Source organism: Capsicum annuum, chromosome 9 (assembly GCF_002878395.1).
Source record: "Capsicum annuum cultivar UCD-10X-F1 chromosome 9, UCD10Xv1.1, whole genome shotgun sequence".
NCBI classification, from domain to species: Eukaryota; Viridiplantae; Streptophyta; class Magnoliopsida; order Solanales; family Solanaceae; genus Capsicum; species Capsicum annuum.
The window spans coordinates 132,349,518-132,371,365 of NC_061119.1; the positions used below are offsets into that span (position 1 = coordinate 132,349,518).

The window sequence follows — 21,848 nt, forward strand, 5'->3', positions numbered from 1 at the left end:
GATTGAATTTGAAGAGGAAACAAAGGTTTTGATCATAGGTTTGTGTATTTCTGATCCCAAGTGCAAGGGAATCAAGGTCAGAACTATTATAATGATAAATAATAGATAGAAGTTAAGAGATAGATAGTGATTGACATAAAAAATATGACTACAAAGAGAAGAGTGATAAGTATGTTCCATCTGAGGGTCATAATTTAGAATCTAGAATGAAGGCACTTTTGTCAAAATTAGTCAACGGACAAGAAAGTCAAGAAAGCTGTCTTAAGGAGATTGAGGCAGATTTGTCAGGGATAAATTAGAAAATTGAATCATATGCTACAAAAATCAAATAGTTGGAGCAATAATTCAGTCAGATATCAGCCACAGTAAATTAGAGATAGCCTGGTACTCTTCCTAGTAATACAGTTTAAAATCTGAAGAATGATGCCCATTACCATGCCATTACCACTCAAAGTGGTAAAACCACCACTGACCTACCTATCCCCACTATAGCTGAGCATAAAATGGATGATGATCTAATTGATGTAGAGAGCAGTAGTAAAGAGGACAGAAAAAAACAATGTTGAGGATCCTGTGTTGAAGCCTATTCCGAGACCTCTTCCTCCCTTTCCTCAAAGGCTGCAAAAAAACAAAAAGAGGGTAAGTATTAAAATTTTTTATCTATGTTAAAGGAATTATCAGTCAACATACCACTTGAAAAGGCACTGGAGCAAATGCCAGGATATGCAAAATTCATGAAAGATTTAATCACCAAGAAAAGGTCAGTGAGTTATGAGACAATCGATAATATTCATCATTGTAGTGCTATAGTTACTAGATCATTGGTAGAGAATAAGAAGGATCCTGGTGGTTTCACCATTCATTGCACTATCGGATCTTTCAACTTCACTCGAGCATTATGTGATTTGGGGGCTAGCATCAACCTCATCACCTTTGTAGTATTCAAATAGTTAGGGTTGAGAGCTCCCCAACCAAGTACCATGAGACTAGTAATGGCGGATAGGATAGTGAAGAAGCTAGTTAGTATTCTATATGACATATTGGTGAAGGTGTATTCTTTTATCTTTCCTATTGATTTTGTGATGGAATGTGAAGTGGACTTTCAAGTCCCAATCATTTTGGGAAGACCATTTTTAAGTCGTTAGGTGATTCTTATGATGACTGTTTAGTTTACTTAGCTAATTCCCTTAGAAGGTGTAAAGAATATAGCTTGGTACTTAATTGGGAAAAGTATCAGTTTATGGTCAAAGAAGGTATAGTGCTTGGGCACAAAATTTTAAAAAATAGTATTGAGGTAGATAAAGCGAAGATTGAAGTAATTGAGAAATTACCTCCACCAATTTCTATGAAGGGTGTTTGTAGCTTTTCGGGACATGCTAGATTTTATAGGTGTTTCATCAAGGACTTCTACAAGATAGCCAATCCTTATTGTAGGCTTCTTGAGAAAGAGTTGCAATTTTAGTTTACGAAAGTATGGTTGAAGGCTTTTGAATATCTAAAAAATAAGTTACTAACTGATCTTATCATTGTATCTCCAGACTGGTCCTTGTCATTTGAAATTATGTGTGACGTGAGTGGTTTTCCCTTAAAGGCTGTACTAGGTTAATGACGCAAGTGGTTTTTCCTTAAGGGATGTACTAGATTAATGAAAAGAAAAGATACTTCATCCCATATACTATGCTAGCAAGGCACTAAATCCTACCCAAAAGAACAACACCGTCACAAAACAAAAGTTGTTGGAAGTGGTTTTTACCTTTGAGAAGTTTAGTTCTTATTTGATTGGGACTAAGGTGATTGTGCACATTGATCATGCAGTATTGCGGTACTTAATGTCGAAAAAAGATGCGAAACCTAGACTGATTATATGAGCGCTATTGCTGCAAGAATTTGATTCGAGGTCACGGACAGACAAGGCACTGATAATCAAGTTGAATATCATTTGTCAAGACTAGAGGAGAAAGCTATGCAAAATGTTTAAAATAGGCTAGAAATTGATGATAGTTTTCCAGATAAGCAGTTATTGGCAGCTTCCCAAGATCTAATTCCATGGTTTGCAGATTATCCAAATTATTTAGCTAGTGATCTACTCCTAAAAGATCTTTCCTTCCAACAATGAAAGAAGTTCATGCATGAGGTAAGGAAATATTTCTGGGATGAACCTTATTTATTTAGAATTTGTGCAAATGGAATTATTCGCAGATGCATACCTGAGGTAGAAGTGATAAGCATATTTAAGGCATATCACTCTTCACCAGTAGGGGGTCATCATGGAGGAACCCGCACAAAATATAAGATCTTGCAATATGGGTACTATTAGCCAACAATCTACAAAGATGCACATGATTTTGCTTATGCTTGCAATCAATGTCAACGACAAGGTAATATCTCTAGATACCATGAACTTTTTATGACTCCTATCATAGAATTAGAATTGTTTGATGTATAGGATATAGAATTCATGGGTCCTTCTGTAAGTTCTTTTGGCATGAAGTATATACTTATTGCTGTGGATTATGTTTCAAAATGGGTGGAAACAATTGCGCTTCCCAACAATGAAGCGCGTAGTGTCACTGCATTCTTGAAAAATAATATTTTTTCTCATTTTGGCATGCCCCATTCTATAATTAGTAATGGTGGATCACATTTTTGTAATCATCTATTTAAAGGTCTATTAGAGAAGTATGGAGTGAAACACAAGGTGGCAACACCTTATTATCCGCAGACTAGTGGAGATTGACATTGGTGAAGACTAAGTAGCCAAGGCAATTACGTCGTGCTGCGACATTAAATCAAGAGCTGCATGGGAGGCAACCCATGGGCTATTTGCTGAAATCTTAGTACCCAACTTAGCTACGTCGTGCCACGACATTAAATTAAGCGTTGCGTGGGAGGCAACCCATGTTTTTGTACTTATTTAGTTATAGGTTAATATGTTTGTTTAGTGTGCAGGACTGAACAGTGCATAAAATATCCAAAAAAGTTCAAGAAGTTTGGTCATATAGACTCTTTACGAGTCGTATCTAGGCGGGACGACTCATGAGTAGGAGTTGTAAGGACATGGAAAACTAATCAAAACTAGGTAAAATTTTCTAGAGTAGATACGACTCTTAAAACGAGTCGTACCCTTAAGGTACGACTCATCACATTGAGTCATATCCACTCCAAAACCCTGGTAAGATTTCAGGTCTATACCAGTTTAAAGAAAGACCCTTAAGACTGGGTATGAGTCATACACACAACTCGTACCCAAAAATATTAGGTCAGGGTCGTGGGCTAACCCAGTTCAGAGCTTGGTTTAAAAGAATGATGGGTACCTGTCGGGTACCCGATACCTAAAACACGCCAAAACTATCATTGCTGCTTGATTTAAAAGCTTCCAATTCATAAATTCATTCAAAAACACTTTGAATTAGATATCAATATGCTCAAATTCTTAACCTTGCTTGAGTTTCACAAAAAATTGGAGAAGAATAAGTGAAAATTCGAATAATCTAAATTGATCTTGTTCAAGTAAGTTTCCAACTCAAAACTCAATATTTTTCAAGTTAAAATCATGCAAGTGATTTAATTATAAGTTGCCTTAAGTTGAGATTATTTGGGTACTGCATTTTAGATCCCTAATTCTTAGGTTTAGGTTGAAATTGGAAATACGAGATAAACTTGCATTTTGGTTTTGATTTTGTGTGTTATTTTGACTGGAAATAAGTAGTATTATTGCATAAATTAGTGATTATTTTGGGAAATTTGATTTGGAGCCAAACGTTGAAGTTGGACTTCTATGTTGCAGTGGATATGAGACTCCTTATGACTCATACCAACTGGTAACGGGGTTGTAATGGGATTTTTACCCACTAAAAACATGGAAATCCAACAAATTTAAAGTCCTGGAATAGATATGACTTGTATAATGAGTCGTACCTAATCCATACAACTCGTATGATTAAATCGTACTGACCTTGGAGGAATAATATTTTATAAAATATTTCTGATCTACTTACAATTATTGGTAACAAGTTGTACCTTGTCAGTACGACTAGTTAAGAGGTGTCATAAGCAGACCATTGAGTAATTGTTCATGCACTGTGTATGATACGAATCGTTCATATGAGTCGTACCCAATCGATTCAACCTGTATTCCCCACTCCGTACCCTAAATAGAACATGCACACTAAACTTTAGCTTCTTATTTTTATTGTCTTTTATTTATTTGTTTGCTAACTAATGTGTACTTGTAGGTACTATGCCTTCTAGGAACACATCATCTGCTAAGAAAGGGGCTAAAAAGGGCAATAAGAAGGCATTGACTACCCGTTTGGAATCAACTAGTTCTGAGTTCTCTGTGTCATCCAACAGTAGTGATGACCTGTACGATGGCACAACTGGCAAGGCTGCCCCAAAAGGGAAAAAAGGCTGACAAGGAGAAGAAGGTTGTATCCCTGGAGGAAATACCTCTACGAGGTTCAAGGAGAAAGAATACAACTACCTCTCCTCCTCATACACCACTTCCTTCTGATACTGATAATAATGCCAAATCGAGTTTAGAGGAAACTAGTTCTGAGAATATCTACAGTACAGAAAAAATCAAGTCTACCGTCATTGATTGATAGGACCCTCCATTTATAATTACTACTGCTCCAATGCCCATCATTAAACAATGGTGGTACCTCAGTATGCAGGAGACGTTTAACAGTGGGTTGAGAAAACCTCAAGGTAGAAAGATCAAACAAGTGTTGTATCTAGAGCGGAGGTTTATGACTACTAGGATGTAGGAGATACCTAGGTTCAAGGAGTGCTTCAGGAAGTATGGCTTTGAATGGATAACAAGAGCGCCCGAGAAATACAATGAAGTATTAGTGCGAGAATTTTATGCGACATACAAGGGAAAACTTCAAAGGCAATATCAACAAGGTCAATTATGAAAAGGTGGTAACCCCATCCCTTTACTTACTATTTGAGGAGTGCAGGTAGATATTTCCCCATATACTATTGGTCAATTTTTATATGGACTGGAGTATCAAGCTTTAGTAAACACAGAAGATATGAGCTATCGGATAGAGAAAATGAGGAAGGTCACTCGGAGGATGCTAGGTTCTAAGGAAAAGATGGAGTTTTTTGATGGATTGCGTAGCAAATAGCTTCGAACAAACAAAAATTTGTGTAGGTAGTGGGTGGCCCAGGGGTGGTCTCACAAAATATTAAGAAGAATACCCTCAACTTTGAGGGAAAGACATGGTGGACATTGGCCCAACACAAGCTTTGTCCAGCCACGGGAGATAATGTTTTGTGCCCAATTCGGGCAGCTATGATAGCCGAGTTCATGGTTGGTTATGAGTTTGATATTGGTGAATTCTTAGCTCGGGAATTGAGAGACCGAGTTATAGGAGGTAAGAAGTTTCTATTGGCATATCCTTGCATGATCCTACAGATGTGCTTGGCTGTGGGAGTACGAGAACTCCCGGGTATCGATAGGATGTTAGAGGCCATGAACATGACTAACTTAGGCCTGATTTGAGATGTAATCAACCTTTTGGCCCGAAAGGAAAGGCAAGCAGTAGATTTGATGGCTGATATATTTTGGGAGAGCGATCAGGCTGATACTAACGAGGCAACTAAGATGGGTCAGCAGATAGAGACTATGTAAACTGATGCAGTAGGTACTTTTAGTGCTCCTCTTCTAGTCTAGCCTATGATACCTAGGCCACGAGGTATGCCTTCTAGACTTATTATGATTTTGCAGGCTATATGAACTGAGGCCATGACCAGACTGGCCACACTAGAGGCTAAGGTTGGTCACATAGAAGAGTGTGTGAAGCCCTGGCTTGATACATATTTTGAGAGCCAGGATAGACAGGTTTAGGGTAGATTTGATACATTTGAGTCGAGGATCACTCGATAGTTGAGCAGCGGGAAGGCGTCTGATATTGCTAGGATAAAAGCCAAAGTTGCTAAAATTAAGAGGATGGTCACAGAGTTGTATGATAGACCGGTAATTTCAGTGCCCATGATTGAGACAATATTGAACATTGTCTATGTCCCTAATATTTGGGATATTCTAGAATTGGAAACTGAGAAGACCTGAGATGAAAGAAGAGCAAAGAAGAAAAGAAGGTGCGAGGAGAAAGAGGCTTTGAAGAAAGCTAAGGTAGAAAGTATTCAAGATGATCAGGACTGGGAAACGAGGGTCTGTGAGATAGCCGCTGGAGTAGGTGGTAAGACCACCAGTTATTGATGCTGAGAGAGGCAATTTTGTTGACCCGCCCAGTGCTACAGTTATTGATTCTATCCCAGTAGCTAATAGGACAATTACTGATGATAGTGGGACCCAAACTGAGGGCCCACATACTGATGTTATTCATTCGACACCTTGAGCACCGAGGTATGACCTTTCATCCATACTTTACATTTTTTAGCACCAGGGACAGTACTAGGATTTTCAATTGGGGTGGGGGTATATCTGATCTCAAATTTCTGGGAGTAGCTGAAAAATTTAGGTAGCTAAAAGTCTATTATGACTTGCAAGTTTGGTGCTGACAAGGAGCTGAAATAGGGAGAAAATCGGCACCTATGTCAGAAGATTGTTTTTATTAATTTTTGAGAGATTTTGAAAATATTTTTAATGAATTGTGATTTTTGAATTGATTTAGAAATCTAGAATATTTGTGGATTTGAAATGATTATGCTGAGTATTTGTGTTTAATGAAATTCTGTTGAAAAGTTGAGACCCCTCCTAAAATTTTGTGTTGTGTGATATGTGTATGTGTGTGAGACTGTTGTGACTCTGATCATGGAATTAGGATTAGGGATAGAACAATTAGGGTAAATATTGCATAACTGGATAAGCAGTACTTAGCAATACAACCCTGTGCGAGTGTGTGTGAGGTATTACTGAGTTTTTGGTTTAGAGGAATCTAGAATTTGCTCGGTTGCTTTTACTTTGCTCTAAGATAGTCAAGTAGGAGATAATCATAGGGCCTTTTTATTGTAAGTCCACTTGATCCTAAATGTTCAACAAACTAAGTATGACTCCCTTTGATCCAAATATTTGAGCTTTTAGTGACCATTCTTTTGGTTTAATACACCGATTTCACCTTCTCGTTTCTATAATGAACCTGTTTTTGGCCCTAGCCCTACTTTGACACTGTGCACCTCAACTCAGGCAAATTGCCTATGTTAAGGGTGGATATTATAGAGGTGCATAGAAAGAACGAGAATGAAGAAATAAGTGTAGAAATAAAGATGAAAGAGGACAGGCGCGGTAAGAAAATTGAAAACAAAAGAGAAAAAGGAAAAATAAAGCGAGAAACCGTACCTGGACTAAGTATGAATGTGATTTAAAAGTAAAAATAAAGACATAAGGGTGAAAATAAAGTTGACAAAAAGTGAAAAATAAGTGGACCTCAAAAAAATTTGTAATGTCAAAGAGGCATAGTCACTAAAATAGATCCCAAAAGGATACCATACCACTCCCTAACCTACGTTACAAGCCGAAGAAAGTCCTTTAGTTATACTACTTTGACTATCCAAAAACTTAGGAAGAGAGTATATGGGAAAGCTTATGGTATTCTGTATGCACCGGTGATACTTCTTTGTGAGCAAGAGCATTGTTTGTTATATCCCTGAGTTAATTAACTAATCTTAGGTGAGTGAAAGGGATTTCTTTTAATGTGAGCGCATGGGGATTATGTTGTTAGGTTGCTAATCTGTTTGGTTGATATAGCTTATGTTAATGCTCGATTGTCTGTAACTAATGTAATGCCATCATTGGATTCCCTTGTATTTCACACTGTGTGTAGAATTGTTAAACACAGTTTGATTTTTGAAAAGTGAGATTAGGAGAGGGAAACAATATATGAGAAAATTATATTCAAAATCGTTGCCATGGGTAGCTTATGATCTTCTTGTTTAAGCATCGTGTTGAGTTATAGTCTTTAATTGTTGCTAGCCCAAGGACACACATAATTCTAAGTTGAGGGTGTTGATGTGTCATGGAAACACAACACTTTCGATGCTTAAAACCATGAATTTATGCTGGCACTTTAGTTGTTTTAGTAGATATGATGCACTTTTGGGTTTATTGCAAGTAAAACAGGTCTACAGTAGTGTTGGAATAAAAATAGAAGAAAAATACTTAGCAATACCAATTTTGATCAAGATACAAGTTTCCCCATGAGTCGTCAATACTCGATATGACTTGTAGGATGACTTGTAAATACAATCTAAGTATGGACAAGATACGACTGGAGCATATGAGTCTTAAGATAGGGTACGAGTCATACCATAAAGTCGTAAGCATAACAGAATCTTAAGCTACCATCTAAAGTTGAAGTCTCAGAAGTGTATGAGTCAGAAGTTTGAGTACGACTTGTATAGGGAAACCATAAGAAGACCATTGTTCAAAGCTTGGAAAGACAAAAGTCCCAAGTGGATACGAGTGAAGGGCACGAGTCATATGATTATGTACGACTCGTAAGTAGAAGTTGTATGATGAATAGAAATTTATAGTCTTGGGAGATGAGACACTAAAACAGATACGAGAGGCACAAGTACGACTCGTATGATGCCGGTACTATTTGAAGAATGAGTCATAACGAGTGGACCTAACTTTACCTTTCCCATTTTTATTAGGATTTCTATGTTATTTTGAGATACTATAAATACCCTAGGGTTTATATTTTATTAGGTTAAACATTTTTACAATAAGTTACGTACTTTGACATTGTTCGTATTACTTTTCACATACCTTACAATCATTCTTTAGATTTTGGGTTTTTATTCAATTAAAGACTTTGGAGTTTATTCATCTTATTCTTGTGCAATTAGTTACATATCTTCTTCATTGATAATCATGGATTCTTGCATGAACATGAGTGGCTAATCTCCTTGACTAGCGCTGTGGGAACCCTGGCGGATTATCTACGTAGAGAAAGTGTGATATTCATCTATTCTAGGGTTTATGCATGTATCTTAATCTTCTTCACAGTAATTAATCTCATAGCTGCTGCAGAATCTTTAGATAGCATGTATTTTCAAACGTCTTCACAAGAGAGTTTGAGATTAGGAAGAGAATATTAAGACAGTAATTTGAGATGCACATCCACCTTATAATTCCCTCCATATCATCTAATAACTTGAACTCAATAGGTGATAGTGAATTGAGGTCATAACAAGAAGCAACAAGGTGACACCCTGAGACTGAATCGGTAAAGGGTGAGATTTATCATCACATTCTCAAAACAGTTGATAATACAACGCTTGTAGACTTTACATGCAAAGCATTGAAATAATTGGTTAATCACGAGAAATTTACGGAGTTAACAAGCCAGGGGGAACACAAGCCTAATGTTCGTCTTCTAATGTTTTCAACTCAAAAGCACTCAAGATTTGGTTACTACTTGTGATTGATACTAAACTCCCCTCATTTACTTTCTGTATTGCTTGTTAATTATATTAAACCAAGAAATTTTTCAGCATCTTCCCTGTGGGATCGGCCCCAACCTAGTTGGGTTACTATATTTGGCGTTGACCACAACATGCTTCTTTTGGAGGTTAGTTTTGGGAGACATCTTCCTCCAAGCACCTCTACAAAATCTCTCTGGCAACTTTGTCATACTACTCAGTACTCGAACGACCTGTCATGAAATTGAGCTGATTCTCAAAAATGGTCACAATTCTCCTCAGCCTTAACTCTACTACCCTCTCCAACAGCTTCATGGTATGACTCAATAATTTAATATCCTTTTAATTATTTCAAGTCTGAATGTCTCCTTTGTTCTTATATAATGGAATCATCTTACTCTATCTCCAAGCCTCGGGCATCTTTACCACCCTAAAGATGATGTTAAACAGCTTTGTCAGCCACACCAAATCGGCCCCACCATGCTCTTCTAAAAATCCACTGAAATCTCATTTGGACCAGTTGCCCTACCCCTATGCATCCGCTAAATCGCACCCCTGACCTCCTCCACCATGATATGCCTATAATAACCATAGTCGTAACACCTCTCTGAGTTATCCAAGTCCTCCAGTAGAAATTTTGTATCCCTATCGTCATTCAGAAGTCTATGAAAATAAGACTGCCACCTCCTCCTAATAGGAGCATCCTTGGCCAACACTTTGCCACACTCTCCTTGATACATTTCATTTGGTCAAGATCATGAGACCTCTAGTCCATATCCTTAGCAAGCCTATACAACTTTTTATCCTCGTATTTCTCCTCTAAAGCCACATACAGACTCTTAAAAGTTGTCATTTTAGCCATCGTAACCGCTAACTTAGCCTCTTTCCTAGATAACTTATACTCCTCCCTATTAGTCTGCTTCTCCTTATCATCCTTGCTCTTCACCAACTTAGCATAATCCACCTTCTTAGTCTCTACCTTTTTGTTAACTCCTTCATTCTACCACTAGTACCCCCCAGTGTTGACCACATCGGCCTCTTGAGATACCAATACCTCTCTAGCGGTCTCCCTAATACAACTGGCAGTCATCTCCCACATACTATCCACATCCCCTTTACTCTCCGAAGCCCCCTAGTTTACAACTTCCCTTCTAATTCCAAAGCACTGGCCAATGTCAAGCTACCCTACTTAATACTGGGTTGATCCTCCACACCCCTTTTCTTTTTACCTTTCTTAATTACCAAGTCCATCACTAAAATCTTATGTTGGGTCAAAAGATTCTCGCTATGTGTGATTTTACAGTCTATACATAGCCCTCTATCATCCTTTCTAAGGAGTAAAAAGTCTATCTAAGTCTTGGCCACTGAAATATTAAAGATAATAAGGTGTTCATCTTTCTTCAGAAAGATCGAGTTCGCCACCCACAATCTAAACGCCCTAGCAAAATCGAACAGAGAATCTCCTCCTTTATTTCTCTCCCCAAAAATGAAACTGCCATGCACATCATCATACCTTCTAAAAAAAAGACCCAATATGACCACTAAAATCTCCTCCCATAAGAAGATTCTTAGTGCTCACGACGCCCATCACCACCTCATCCAAAACCTCCCAAAACCCTTATTTCCTCTTCTTACAAGCCTACTTAGGGGAATATGCACTAATAACATTCACTCTCCAATGATCAACTTAATAGACATCAATTTATCATTGATCTTCTTAACCTCTACCACCTAGAACCTAATTTTTTCATCTATTAAGATTCCTACCATATTTCTACATCTCACACTACCCGAGTACCACAACTTATATCCATCTACATATCTCGCCTTAGTGCCTACCTATTTTGTTTTCTGGACACAAACTATACTAACCCTCCTCTTTCTAAGGATCTTCACCAGCTCTATAGACTTACCTTGTAGCATCCCAGTGTTCCATTACCGAATTCTAACCCTAGAAGCACCCTTATCCCACCTAGACCTACTACCTATTACCCTCAATTTTGGACTCGACCCTAGTCTCAACCCTAACCCCACCCCCAATCCAAACACCATCCCCGACCCCAGCCTCGACCCCAACTTATGAGATAACACTAGTCCATTATCTTCCACCATCTTTTACCCCAACCACCACTCAAAAGGATACAATTAAAGAAAAGAACACGATGAGCAAACGAGGACAACTAAATAAATAAGTAAGCAAACAAAAATCAACAAGCAGGTTTGATACTTACCAGTAACAACAAGCACTATACTACTAGTAATTCCACAAGAACAATCAAGAAAACCAGACAAGAAATAAAGATAACAAAAGGGATAGGAAGCCTAAACAAAATAACTAAAAAAAAATAAACTAGAGAAGAATGAAATGAGTGCATAGGATCCTGGGAAAAGATGAAGTGAAGGACGTTTTCTTAATCATTTCATTAGATTTTGGAAAATTGGTGCCGAAATTGGTCGCCAGAATTTGTTACCACCGCCTTTATCCTACTGCTGGTATTATGTCCCTTTTATTATTTGCTAAAAATGCACTATCATCAAAGACTGTACTGGTCACCACGAGCTTGATCTCCCCGCTTGCAAAGTGGTGTCGAATCTGGCCTTGTAGAAACTGCAAAGGGTTAGAAAGAACAGAGAAGAGAGTTATCGTTATTAGAAACTGGTGGAGTCGTTGGCCGTATACATGGGTCACTGAAGAAGCCGCTAATGTTTAGTGGTCAACACTAAAAATGAGAGATAAAAAGATGATGATCAGTTTGACCAAAATCTGGTGCTACTCGTCGGAAACTGATGGGTCGCCGAAAGCTAAATGGGGTTGCCAAAAACTGAATGGGGTCGAAAGAGACAGATTACTAATCAGACATCTATATGGTTGCTGCGGGAAAATCGCTCAGGTAGATAATTATTCAGGAGGTTAAGAATATACGTAAAGAGAGATGGATTGTATTAAAAATAACTCTCTCTATATATTTGTAAGTAAAATGTAATCACAATTATTTATTTATTAAGGAGAACATAAAAATATATTAATTTATTAGTATGAATTTCACATTGATCTGAAATACAAAGTAGTAAAACTATCCAAAAAGTCATTATTCTCTCGTACTAGTCTATCCAGATTGATTAGAAAAAAATGCTCTCTCTCAAAACCTAGTTTTCCATCATGTAGATCACTCATCTCTTTGTAATGGCCAATACGGTAACTGGTTAGCCAATATTTTTGGCTGGCCAGTCTTATCTTATTAATAATAGCAATAATTCTCCTTTATTGCCTACATAACCTAAGGGGCCATAAGATTTAAGATCCTCTTTACCTCTTCTGAACTATGCAAACCTTCTAAAGCCCATAAATAACATTGAAGGTAGTAATACCTTGAGTTGTGAGATAAAACCTATATCTATTAAGAATCCATAGTTTATTAATGGAATTTATAGGGTTAGGTGGACTGGGGAGGAGGTGGATAAAATAAACATAATTGAAGGAATTCAATATCCAGTCATTGAGAAGTTCTCATAGTGGTGTCTATACATGGAGGATCTTAGACTTCAACTCCCTAGCTAGGCAGCTCAATTTAAATAGTGGATATAACATTGGCTTATTGAGAAATCATCACATTTTTATGAGATTTGATAGAGTTGAAGATGTTGTTAATGTAATATCAAAAACTGTCTATTATATTAAAGTAAAGAATGGGTATTCATATCAGATAAGACTATTAATATATGATGCGAAGTTCAATGTTAAGGCGGAAACAACTCAGGCAATGACTTGGATCTCTTTCCCTGATCTTAAGCGAACATACTTTGTGAAAGAATCTTTGTTCTCACTAGCTTCTATAGTTGGAAAATCTATCTATTTAGATATGGCTACAAAAAACTAGATAAAACCTAGCTAGTTGTGTTAGGGTAAAGGTACAGGTGGATATTATGCGGATCTTCCTAAATATGTCAATGTGGAGATTGTGAATTTAATAAGAAAGGAACCAAGAGTAGAAAAGGTAAAAATCCAATATGATTTCTTGCCCAAGTATTGTAAACGATGTATACTTCAAGGTCATAATGAGTAAGACTGTTTGATTTTGCATCCAGAATTAAATCAAGTGAATGAAAATAATAACAAGCAAGATAAATCTTCACATAGTAATGACAAAACAAAAGGGGAGGTATCTAACATTAATAGGGTAAATGGTGGAGGAAGGTATGGTCAAGGTCAAGATCATAAGTAAAATCTTACAAGAAGAAGATTTTTAAATAAAGGATACCAAGATAAGAGGGCTAGTACACATGAAAAACCTGCAATGATAATTAATTTCATGCACTAACAAAATTAGAGGAGAAAAACAATCAAATCCCAAATAATATTAGTACTCTAGATACATCTCAAATCATTAAGGATGTAGGAAAAGGGAAAGGGGAGATATCAAATAAATAATGTGTCTCTAAGGCCGTCCACTACCAGAAGAGTAGATAGGGATTTGTTCATCTTTGGACACGAACACTATTCCGTTCTCAACGAAAACCCACCTTAGAGATTGAACGATAATAATATAAGTCAACATTAATAAGGTGCCAACCAATAAATGAGAAATCTGTAAGGCAAAAGGGTATGAATTTAGTTCAAGATCAGAAGGAGAATACAACAAAAAACCATAACCCTCCCGAAAAGAGTGATAGCAGCAACACATATGACATAGAGCAGTTAATTTATAATAATTAGCTACAAACTTTATAGAATTTAAAGAAAGCAAGGATTAATTCTACTACAAAAAATAGTATTGATCAGATTGAGAATCCACCTTAAGAAAAAGAGTGTTATAATCAACATCATGATAATAATCATGTTGCCATAGTTGATATTCCAACCACAATAGATGAGGAAATATAGAGTGGTTATTCAAAATCACCCAATAAAGTATTACATGAAATACTTACTCAACAAGTGGATGCTATAGACGAAGCTGGTGAAATATTAGTAGGGGTGGAGAACACTGGTTTGAAGAAAAATCAGGAGGAGCATATATCCAGGCAAGCTGACATGTCACCAAGATCCATCAAACACTTGAAGCAAGCTACGAAAGGGGAAAACAAATTAATGGGGATAATAACCTACCTACTAGGTCTTAACCTAAGAAAAGGAATCAAAGTCAAAATTCTAAGCAATGATGAAAGGTTTTGTATGGAATATCAGGTTGGTCAAGTCTCAAAAAGCTTTTCAGAGAGTTTAGATATTGAATAGGTTAAATAATTTTTCTTTTATATCACTATTGGAACCTTTTCAGTAGTCTAGGTACATCAATAAATATAGAGGTAGATTACAGATGCCTCTCATGTTTCATAATTGTAATGGTAAAATCTAGTGTTTTGTGAATTATGGTTTCAGTGTGACAATAAAAAAGGGCACAGAGCAATTACTCTCTCTAAAATTACATGATTAGTCTCTTGGGTCCTCTTTTCTATTGACTCTAGTCTATTCTAAATGTGATAGATCTCAAAGATTAGACATGTGGGATATTATCTAATCTATAGCCAATGGAAATTCTGAGCCTTGTCTTATAAAAAGAGATTTTAATTCAGTCCTTTATGCTTCAAATAAGATTGGAGAATTTCCTATTACTTCTGTTGATATAAAGGATTTCAGAGACTTTGTTGAGTCTTGTGGTCTTAATAAAGTTCAGCATAAGGGTAGTCCTTTTACCTGGTGGAATGGGAGAGTAGGAGAAGGTTGTATTTTTAAGAAGATGGATAGAATATTTTGTGATACTAGTTTTCATGAGAGATTTAATATAGTAGAGGTAAAGTATTTGGATAGAGATGGTTCGGATTACACTCCTTTATTTATAAGTTGTGATAACTCTAAAATTAACTTTTAGAAAGTTTTTAAGTTTCTAAACTTCTGGACTGAGCATGCTAAATTTTTAGAAGTTATCCGAAGAAATTGGGATATTGATTAATTTGATAACCCATTTTATGATTTTAAGAGAAGGATTAAGAAGGTTAAAAAATCTCTTTCTGAGTGGAGCAGATAAACCATTGGGATATCTTTTAGTAGTTGAAAATCAAAGAGGAAATAGCTAAGATGATGAAAAAGTTATTTGAAGAATCACCTACTCATCTGAATAGGGTGTTTATGTAGAAAGCAAGGGCAGAATATATCAGGTATCTTCATTTAGAGAAAATTTTCTAGCAACAAAAGGCTGGGTATGATTGGTTTGATAATGGGGACAGGAATAAAAAATTCTTCCACAACATTGTCAAAGATAGGAGGAACAGATGAACAGTAATATGATCCTTAATAATTATGGTTGATTGTTGGTTAGAAGATGAATCTCCTATTGTAAACGAGGCTATATTTTTTTATCAAAAACAATCCACTCAGGAAAGAGGTGCCACATTTTTCCCTTTGTGGGATATTATCTTTATGGCAATTTCTGAAGAAGAAAATAGTGTTCTTGACGTTATTCTAGATGAGGAAGAAATTAAGTAGTTTTTTTTAAATTAAATGGGAACAACAATAGTGGTCCAGATGGATTAACAGAAAGGTTTTATCAAGTTTCTTGGGACATTATTGGTGAAGATATTTAGAGAATGGTTCGGGACTTCTTTATAGGTAATACTCTTCCTAAATCTATCACCCATACTAATTTGGTTCTTATTCCTAGAAAGAATGATGTACAATCCTTTTCAAATTTGAGATCAATTATTTTGAGTTATTTTGTGAATAAAATCTTATCTAGGATTGTGCATGATAGGTTGGAAAATCTCTTGCATAGATTAATATCCTTTAATCAATCAATTTTTATTAAAGGAAGGAGTATTGTGAAAAATGTTCTACTTACTCAAGAACTAATTACTGATATTGAAGAAAGGAAAAACCTTCCAATATAGTATTTAAGTTGGATATGGATAAAGCCTATGATAGGTATCTTGGTTTTTCTTGATGAAAATGATGAGGAAACCTGGATTTTTTTATATAAAGTGGTGCATATGATTTAGAGACTGATTCCTAATAACAATTACTCTATTATATTAAATGGTCAGTCAGTTGGATTTTTTTCATTCGACAAGAGAAGCAAAACAAGGTGACCCTTTGTCTCCTGGATTTTTTATTCTTTTTGTTGAAGTGATGACAAGAGCTCTAAATCAGTTATTTAATGACCCCTCTTATGTAGGTTATGTTATGCCTAAGTGGAGTTCTAACTTGAATCACCTTGATTATACATATGATACAATTATTTTCTCTTCTTCTAATGTTTATTCTATGAAAAATATAATGATGATTTTGCAGGAATATGAGATTCAGTTCGGTCAATAGGTGAACAAGGGAAAGAGTTTTATTTATATGCATTAAAATACTCCTTTTGATTTGATGACTCAGGCAGATTATAGGGATGCATAGAGGTTCCTTTCCATTGAAAAATCTTGGATGTCCTTTATCACACACCAAGTAGAAGAAAAGAGAATTATGATGATTTGATAGACAAGATTAGAGGTAAGCTGCAAGCTTGGAAGGGCAACTACTATCTTATAGTGCCGAAGAAGTTTTGATTAAGAGTGCGCTACAAAGTGTACCACTTTATGTGTTGTCAGCAGTAGTCCCACCAAATAGTGTTTTAAAAGATGTGTAGAGAGTCTTTGCAAAATTCTTTTGGAAAAACAAAGAAACAAGAAGAAGTAAACACTGGATGGCTTCGAATAAACTCTGTCTACCTAAACAGGAAAGTAGTTTAGGATTTAGATAAATAGAAAATGTGTCTCAAGCTATGCATGCCAAACTTCGGTGGAGGTTTAGGACTTAGAGAAACTTGTGGAAAAATTATTTGTGGAATAAGTATTGCAATAAACAACAGCCTACATTAGTGCAATGGAGATGTGGGTCTAAAATTTGGAAAGTTATGCTGAAAACAGAGACAAAGTTGAACAATATTTATGGTGGAAGCCTAAAGGTAGGACTTTTACTACTTAGTTTGATAATTGGACAAATACTGGACCATTATTTATGCAACAATATGAGGTACAAACTTGCCATCCGTTGACTAATATTTCAAAATTCCTAGATGCAGAAGGTTGGAACTATGAGGTAATGCAAGATAAAGAGCCAGGACATGTAGTAAGTCATGTTAAAGACAATATGAATTTTGTATGCTATGAAGATACTATGGATAAGCCTTGGTGGATTACGAATAGTACAGAAATGTTTACTATCAAAAGTGCAAGGGAACTTCTTAGACAAAGAGTTGATGATAATGAAGATTTAAGGGTAATCTAGCAAAAAGGACAAGTTTTTAAATTTATCATTTTTAACTTAGAGGATTTGGAGAGGTCGAATTCCAATTGCTTCTTTGATGAATAACTGTAATCCTGTGATTACATAGAGTTGTATTTCCTGCACTACCCATAAAAGGAGACAGTTAACCACCTCTTTATTGAAGAAGAAATTGCTGAAAGGATATGGAAGTATTATTGCACAACAACTGGATTAATTGATCAAAGAATGAATGTGAAATAATGTGTCAGAGTGTGGAGATCTTATGGAGGTAATCATAGATTGACATCTGTCTTTAATGTTGTTGCTATAATTATTCTTTGGTTTTTATTGAAAAGAAGAAACACTGTTTTACATGAGGATGCTTATTCAGAAAAAAAAAAAGATTATTTGGAAAGTAGCCGATACTATTGCTAAGTTCATGTCATAAGTCGAACCAAGGCCTAGTCGTGAAGAGTATCTCAAGTCCGCCAAGGACCGGAGACCACCCCCATTAACCTATCCAACCAGAACAAAATACAACTTGCAGTGGATGAATTCTAAACATATAACAGGATAGAGTTGGGTTTAGAACATATAACAAGATAGGTTAATCAACTGAATAGGATCTAAGAATCCACAATACCAAATCCATCTATATCCTGTCCACAAAAGCCTCTAAGAAACCAAATATTAACAAAAGTCGGGACATGCCCCCAACTATATCCAGAATCCCACCAAAATAGTCTAAGATGTAAGTAAGGACAAAACCATGAAATGAGGGCCTTTCAGAGAGTGGAAATTCACCACTTCAAAGATGACTCTCAGATAGTCTAGAAATTATCTACTACTGTATAAGGAAACAGAAGTATCTTCGGTCCCTGCATCACATAGGAATATAGCATCCAGGGATGGTTAGCAAGGTAAGCGCTAGCATGTAATTCAGGGAAGGCACAAAATAATATCCGGATCAATCAGTCCAAAATTATTCCAAAACCATATGCACACATTCATATACATATATATATATGTATAATATGACGAGATAGGGAACAAGACTTAGCATGAGAGTTTAACATTAACATAGACTGTGTAGCTCAAATTGTGATCTAAATACCCACGGGCTATATGGGTCCAACTCTCACCCTGCTGAAAGGGTCCCAGTGCGTGTTAGCCATACGAACTGGGTTATAAGGAAAGGTCAGGGTGACACGACCCGAACTAGGTCCTTACCTAATGGGCAATCCCAAGACTAACTAGGATCAAGAACCAGCCCCGTTACCCATCCCGACCATCAAATGCATACCTTAAGTCAGCTGACGTCCGAACATATGACAAGATAGGTTACCTAACCATTGGTGACTCTGGGATAAGTCTATATACGAAACCAACCCAACCAAGTCCAACCACCCAATAACCAACCCAAACTAATGTGGAAATCATAAGCCAATATCATTATAATAAGACAATGTATGTATGTATATATACATATAAAACATAACCTATCTATACCATACCCAAGTCTATGGTTTTCCATACAAATCCTTTAGACTATCCAAAGAGTACCTAGTCGGGACATGCCCCTGACTATAGATGAAAACCAAAGTCTATGAAAGACAAGAAATGTGTAAAGTAACCCAAGACATGAAAATATAGAAGATCACCACTTTAATCCAACATCAGCTATCCCCAAATCCGATCACTAAGTAGGAGAAGTAGAATGGCTGGTCCCTGTATAGCGTCGGTATATAGCCGCCCAAGATGAGTTAGTGGGTGAACACTAGCATGCACTCAAGATAGGGATTAAATAATGCCCTTTACAAAGCCAAGTAAAACCATCCATAATGTATACAACCGTACATATATTTATATAACCATGCCGGGAAAGGGAACCAGGTTTAGCATGCATTAAAACCTTGACCTTGGTTGTGTAGCTTTGCCGTCCTAAACCACCAATGGGCTATATGGGTTTGCTCCCCCTGCTGAAAGGGCCCCAGTGTGTATAGCCGCACGACCAGGGAAGTATCACATGAGTGACTAGTACATCCCCCAAATAGAGTGTGACATCATGCACACGGTCACCAAGATCAACCTCATATCGGCAAATTAAGTTTTCAACTTTGGTCCCTTCGGGACCTCCACCTTCCATGAATCTGCTACACATCCAGCTATTAATGCCTAATTAAAGCCATTTCCCAAATAACCAAACCATTAATCAATTATTAACCAAGGCCATTGATATTGGTATCGTCATACCAACCCTTAATTGCAAGTTTCATCCATAGCCAACCATTTATAGGTTTCAAAGGACTTTCAAGTACCCTTTCGTTTTCCATATTAAACCACTTTTTGGGACTTCCATGTTACCCACAAGCACAACCATTAGCCTTTTTACCTTTCAAAACTATTTAAACCTATTCATTAATGTATTCACTTGAGGGATGTCCATATATCCCGCAAGGTTTTCAAAATAGATTAACCATGATCACCAAAACCTTTACCCTTTAAAGCATTTCAAACCATTTTATACCATATCAAACATTTAAAGCATTTATATCTTTTAAACCATGCAAAATCATCCAAATTCAATTAAGGTTCCATTACCAGATCAAACCATGCAAGAGTTCCAATGAAAGTTCAACAATAGAGTAAAAACATTCTTTGACACATTTTATCAAACATGTTGAAGTCATATAGTGACCAAGACCAAAACCAATGCATAAACCACCATTATTAGGGTTAATCAATACCCCTTTGTTAAACCATAACCAACAAATAACCACATATGCAAACCATTACCAAAAATATATAAAAATATAGTTTAAACTAATACCAAACCATATGCATTAAGACCCTCAACATATATTTCATAAACCAACATCATGATTTATAAATCAATGTTTAAAACACAATAAACATGTCTTTAGTTGTAAATAACAATGAGGGAAGGAGTACATGCCTTATACAAGAAGATTCATTAAAGAAATCTCGACCTTCGAGTCCTTTGAAGAACACAAGAAGAAACCCTAGCCTCCAATCTTCAAGAACGAGTTTGAGTGAGTAATTAAAGTGTTTTAATCCCCTTAACAAGTGTTATGGAATTCCACCAAGATCTATTTAACATGCGACATAAGGGTTTAGGAGTAGGAAATGTCCAAATTACCCTTGACTTAAATATTAAAGCAAGACACGTCCAGGGGTACAATCTCCCCACCATCCGTATCCTAGGATATGAATGGTACCCCAACTCATTCCTAAGACCATACCAAGACCCTGCCTACTGGTTTTTTGTCACGACCCGAACCAGGGCCTGGCCGTGATGAGCATTTTGAACCATGGAGGCCCGAAACACCCCTATCTGTTTGGTAATCATGCAACCAATTCATATGATCAAAGTAATATGGAAGAAACACAATATAACAGAAACATGGTCAAGAATCATATGAAAGTAAAAATGGGGAATAGTGTCCCACAATCTAAATAAACATCTCTAAAACCGTCTGCAAAATCTCTACTACATGATTGAAATAATGTCTATCTGAAAACTGGGACAAGGCCCCCAGCAGACCCCCAAAACTGAATATAAGATAAAAGGACTGCAGGACATAAGACCTTTCAAAATATAGAAGGCTCACCACTTGTCTCTAAAACTCTGTCTGAACGATCTACTGATTCTCTTGACCCCTAGACTGGGCCTCTGAACCTGTGAGGTTGGAAAGGGGAGGAGGTCAGCACAAAAGTACTGGCACATAGAGATATCAAAACAAAATATAATATTTTCACAAAATATCGTTGAGAGCCATTATAAAGCAATTTCGTATCAAATCATTTGAAAGCACATGGGTGTAATGCAATAGTTTTTCTCAACAATAATGAAATACAACTGAGCTAGGTGGAATACCCTACATAATTTACTCCAACTGTCAAACCTCGGTTGCCGCCGATATTATAGTATAAGTGAGGGAGAGACACACAAGGTCACATAGCATGGTGTGTCGACCCAATGGTAGTGCCCAAGATCACTTAGCCCGGGCTCCTACCTATAGTCCCAATTTAGGAATGACATAAAGTCAAGTACACAAGATCACTTAGCCTGGTACCAATATTTTGTGTCGGCAAACATGTTTTTCCAGCGATGAGCCCTTGTGTCTCAAACGCCTTCTTCGGGCATCCACCTTTCCATGTAAAATCAATGCATTCAAATTTCATCTTA

At 36.6% G+C, this 21,848-nt stretch overlaps 1 long non-coding RNA gene across 1 annotated transcript in view; it reads right to left on the reverse strand.

Moving 5' to 3' along the window:
* The window catches only part of LOC124887378, a 54,780-nt gene that overhangs the window by 3,392 nt on the left and 29,540 nt on the right, over positions 1-21,848 (reverse strand). Inside the window, exon 4 of the long non-coding RNA XR_007044994.1 lies at positions 478-618. This is a non-coding gene — a long non-coding RNA (uncharacterized LOC124887378). The remainder of the gene's footprint in view (positions 1-477; positions 619-21,848) is intronic.